Below are 5754 nucleotides of genomic sequence, written 5' to 3' on the forward strand. Positions count from 1 at the left end.
GACACGTGCTTCTCCCCGCCGCCAACCCCGCAAGCTCCGGGGACAGCTGGGAGGCGCAGCGCGTCTTCCCGCTGTCCCCAGACCTGGTCTGCAGGCGGGCAGCGGGGAGAAGAGTGCTTCTCCCCGCTGCCGGCCCCACAAGCGTCTGGGGGGGGGAAATAATTTTTTTTCCTTTATTTCCCCCCCAAAAAACTTGGTGAGTCCTATGGGCTGGTGCGTCCTATGGGGCGAAAAATACGGTAAGTTAAACTTAACTCCCACTGAAGTTAATCAGACTTAAGTAATGACTAATTTGTCCCATTGATTTCAGTGGGACCTAAGTTCAACTAACATAGTCTGGACCCAATCCAGTGTGTCTTCCAGGTATACATATCACTGCTCCCACAAGTAGCATGAAGAAACCTTCCACATGTTGTTTCCAGGATGTTAGAATTCTGACTCCAAGCGCCAGTGAATTGCACAGTTGTAATGAGCATGCACTTGTGACTGTGGGGTAGTTTAGCCTGGCCAAAGGATGCATTTGTGGCAATGGCAGCTTGCCTTGAAAAATAACCTTTGGAGATGTCATGCACCCAGAGCCAGGCAGCAGTCAAGACACAAAATCAGAGACTACAGACTTTCCACCCAAGGATCCAGACCAGGGCTAGTGTCAGGGACAGGGCAGAGGGCAGCTTGACCCTTCCAGGGAGGGGAGGAAGAGGAAGACAGTTTAGATTTACAACAGGGGTTTGAGGGAGGTCACAGCTCAGAGGCTGATGAGGGGAAAAGTTGGGAAATAATGGGAGAGGAGGACGAGGAGGAAGCACAAGGGGGGGCGACAGCTGATGGACACTGTGTCTTTAAATAGCATTTCAGCCCCCCCCCTCTCCTAGAACCCTTGGCGAGCCTTGGAAGTAGGAGAGCAAAGAGCTCAAAGACAGAGGGCACATAGCAGCACCCATAGGATAAACAGTGAGAATGAAGAATGAAGAAGTGGGAGAGACGGGGTGGAGATTCACTCGGGACAACGTCTTTATCCAAGAGGCTGGGTTCTAGGGCCTCTCTCTGTAAATACTGAATAAAAAGTGTCCGGTAAGAAACATTCCTGTCAGGGGTTCAGGAGCAGAGGCAAGGGCAAGGGAGGAAACAGAGAGCGAGGGGGAGGAGGCAGAAGAAAAGATGAGTGATGACGACGGCCCGAGATCTCCGAGCCTTTCCAGTGAATCAGAAGATTCACAGAAAGGGGCACCAGTGGTCAGGGCAAGGGGGGAGCCTAGGGGGACACCCCAGGAAGATAGAGCCAGAGGGGACTCTGAGGGGAGCAGTTGGAAATCGGGACCAGCGTCACAGCCAGAGAGCAGGGAAGAGGAAGAGCGCCAGAGATCAAGCGCTGGCAGCTCGCAACAGGGGGGAGGGCACGAGTCAGGAGTGGCCACACCTCCATCGGGGAGCGAAGAAACGGTCAGACGGAAAGTGGAAGGTTGGGCGCGCGCGCCAAGTTCAAATGCACAGGAAAGTGACGCAGTAGGCAGCCAGGAGAGGGAGCCAGGTCCTAAAGCCCGGCGCAAGGAGACAGGGAGTTCCGGGGGGTCGGCGTCAGAGGAATCCCGGAGGGAGGAGACCCCGGGGGGCAGAGGGACCCAGAGGAGAGCAGTCAGGCGGAAAAGGTGGAGCAGGGCTAGGATATTAAGTTGGTGCACAAGGGGCGGAGACTCAGACGGAGCTTCGCCGATCTAGCCATTAGACGTAGAGTTGCACGTAGCAGCTTGAGAATGGAAACTGTAACTCAATAAAGACTTTTACTTAATGACCGCTGGCTAGCGTGATCCTCTGTGAGCTAGGATCTTGAAGCAGCTCTGACAATTCCCTTGTCTTTGTATGCTCCTGGGCAAGCAGCTGGGAGTCGCTGGCAGCAGCCTGACATGTAGGGCTTTAAGTCTGCTGCAGAAAATCAAGAAACTGAGGCTGAGGAACTTGAGCTCCCAGGAGAATCTCCTGTAACCGTAGGGTCAGAGCCTGCATTGTCGCAAGCACTTTGCCCTGAAGAACCAAATGCCTCCAGCAGGAACTCAGTGGTCCAGGGAACACACCAGGTGGGAAGCTAGAGAACAGTCTGTCTGTCTTCTGGCCAAAGGATTGGCCATTTTAGAAGTTAGTTAGCCACAAGGCTTTTGGAGCTTGAGAGAGGTGGTCAGAGAACAGAAGCATTAAAAGGCCCAGTCTATGCTCACCCACTTTGTTGGAGCAAGTTTCTCACTTGGTGGTATCCATGGTCCTGCAACTTCTGATAAGTCTTCTCTGCTCCTCGAGATCTGGTATTGGATCAGAACAGAATATGACAGCTTTGCTACTACCATGGCAGGGAGTGATATAGATAAGCTCCCCTTCCCATGCTCCATCCTTCTGAAGCTTCCTTGCTGCTGCTATTTACAAAATAAAATCAAATAAAAATTTCAGAATAATCGAATTCACACAGAAGGCCCTGAATTTATATTTATAGCCTGAATTTAATTTTGTGATTTTTGCATATTGTTGGCACAACTGACATTATATAAACTTTACATAATGGTTTGTGTATTGATATGAGAAGTGTGAAGTAGATGGCTTTTCATTAAAATGCAAACAAAATTGAATTCTGGATACTTGTCTGACTATTTGGAGAGATTGTATTCACTTACATGTTTAGCTTAAGATGTATGCACACGTCGTTATAGAATCCATGCACCGATGGTGTATGAACTGCACCACAGCAGCAGATGGCAGTAGCTTCTATGGATTTAATATTATATATAGATTTAAACTCAACCCAGCATTAGCTTCATGTGCAAAAAAATGTCTTTTTCAGATGCAATCTCCTGTCTTGCAATAAAGAATGTGTTAAAATACTTACTGCCGGTTCAAATGAAAAGTGTTCTCTTGCCAAGTTTGAAATTGCTTCTTCCCCCACCCCACTTTCCAGCATAGCTTGTGCAATCTTTGCCAGAATATATTTATGGAAAGCTTTTCCTCATGATATCTCTCTTTCCAAACCGCACTACTACGTTGCATATGCTCGAATTGTTCCCATTTCCTGGAATCAGTCCCTGGTACATAGCTGTCCATAATTTCTTTGGGAGTTCTGAGGGTGCTTCATTTACTGTAGATATTGGTGGTGTAAGTCACTGGTTTTGTCTTTCTTCTGGGATCCCTTGCCAGCATCCCTGGAAGTTAAATGTGAATGGGGATTGGATGCCCCCTGCCCCTCACGCACATATAAATGCATGTACCATAAATGCTAAGGGCACAATCCTAACCTCAGCCAGATTTCACCAGCAAAGTTTAGCAGTGCCCAGAATTCTTTGAGGTGGAAAATATGCTTTAAATGTGCTTTACAGGTATAGTGTGTGTGCAACTTGATGACCACCCACCACAAAAATGCATAAAATCTGCATGTTCTAATGTATATGTATGCATGCAGTTTTACAAAATAATAATAATAATAATAATTTAACTAGAAATATAATACATCTTACAGCAGTGGAAAAAGCAGCAGATGACCTGTGCATCTACCAACAGTGGTTTGTTGGATAAGGTGGCATTGCCCTCCTGATACAGGTGTTGCTGTGAGGTGGCACAGAGGCAGGGTGATGGTGAGGCTTGGGCTGTATGGGACCTGCAGATTGACTCCACTGGTGTGCCTGTAAAGCTGCCCCCCTGCTCTATCCTATCCAGGTAAGCTGCAGCTAAGCTCGTACCAGGAGGGCAGCTCTGCCCCACCACATGGGCCATTCTAGGGCTCACTTAATCTGCTGTGCAGACCTGACGGCACTTCCAGCAGAGGACTCTTATTATATTACTTGTTTTGTGAATTTGTTGTGTGCCTAGTTTGTATACTGTTGAGCTTCTGATAAGATTATAATGATTGTAGTTTGTAATGTTATTATCTATGAACCACTCTGAGCTCAACGTGGTAGGAAAAGCGGGACAGAAAAACGAAATCAATTAAATTCAAAACGGAGGGCTGGCTTCTATAAAAAAAGGGCACATCATGGCCATTCAATAGCTATCTCTGATCTACCAGGACAGGTTTCGGAAAATTGGGTCCATCCCTGGAAAGCAGGAACATATGGGACTACACTGCAAGGGGATCACTCACAGACTCAGTCTCTCTGTGTGTCTCATTACCACTCAACCTGCATTGTGGAAATAATAACACTGTACTACATTGCAGGGTTGTTGTAGAACAACAGCTTTCAAATGCAAAGTGAAGATAATATCATTGGGGCTATATTGCAGGGTGTTTGTAGCCCAGTGTCTTGTTAGCCGCTTTGAGACTTCTTAAAAAGGTAAAGGTAAAGGGACCCCTGACCATTAGGTCCAGTCGTGGCCGACTTTGGGGTTGTGGCGCTCATCTCGCTTTATTGACAGCTTCCGGGTCATGTGGCCAGCATGACTAAGCCGCTTCTGGCGAACCAGAGCAGCTCACGGAAACGCCGTTTACCTTCCCACCGGAGCGGTACCTACTTATCTACTTGCACTTTGACGTGCTTTCGAACTGCTAGATTGGCAGGAGCAGGGACCGAGCAACGGGAGCTCACCCCGTCGCGGGGATTCGAACCACCGACCTTCCGATCAGCAAGTCCTAGGCTCTGTGGTTTAACCCACAGCGCCACCCGTGTCCCTTAGGGTAGTGATAAAGCGGGATATCAAATCCAAACTCCTCATCTTCTTCCACCTTAACCCCACCCTGTGATGGGAAGATACTATAACTATGACCTGTAATTTGCAGGGATTTTTTTAATTAAAAAAATCCACACCTTTAAAAACAAAGAGCTTGGTCCATTCATAGGAATACCCAAAAGAGCAGAAATTCCAGCTTTTGCTTCTATTTTTTGCGGGGGCGGGGACAGCGAGGAGGACTAGTTGCTGCTTAGTCACAGCTACAGGGTCACTTTCCCCCATCCAAAGCAAACGGGAAGGGCTCGTCAATCTATTACTTGGTTCTTATTGCTTGTTTGACTTTTAAACAGGTATTATTTAATCCTGGATGTATTTATCCAGAGAGCCATCACTTGGTGTGAGCAATGAACATCACAGCAATTGGATGATTGCAGTGCACACAGAAAATACTGCACATGATTCATCATCCTAAGGATTTCAGCTGAAATGGAGGTTTCCAGGGTTTGCAGCTGTGGACAAACGCTTGTAAATAAGGGCACATCTGGAGAAGTTGGTTCCATATTCAACCCCTTCGTTGTGATTACCATCCACTGATTCTTGACCTTTTAGCCTACTCTCCCCAGTTCCTTTGTCACCAGCCATATATATAAATTTATTTATATATATATAGAAAATTTATTAAATTTAATAAAATTAATAAAATTTATTAAATTTTATTTATATATATATAGAAAATTTATTAAATTTTCTGTTCAACAATTTAAAGTACTCAATTATACATCCTTTAGATATCAATAACTTCCCTACTCTTTCCATGGTTCATTTTACACATCATAAATCCCCGCACATTTTACAGAAACTATACCGTTCAGTATTCCATTATTATTGCATCCACCAAAGCCTATTTACACTGTTGAATTTATCTTAACGCTGGAGCTTTTCTAGCTCAGATGTTCTGACCACAGCTCTTTGCATGCAGGCATTACGACTCTGGCCATTTTATATACCGAATTATCATTTCGCTCGCTGTTGCTTTCGAAGTCTACGGGGGAAGGGAAACAGCGGCGCTCTCGCGCGTCACTTCCGGCCGGCGTCCCTCGGGTTTGGCGCGCTTTC

This window comes from Podarcis bocagei (genome assembly GCF_964188305.1).
Source record: "Podarcis bocagei genome assembly, chromosome: 15".
NCBI classification, from domain to species: domain Eukaryota; kingdom Metazoa; phylum Chordata; class Lepidosauria; order Squamata; family Lacertidae; genus Podarcis; species Podarcis bocagei.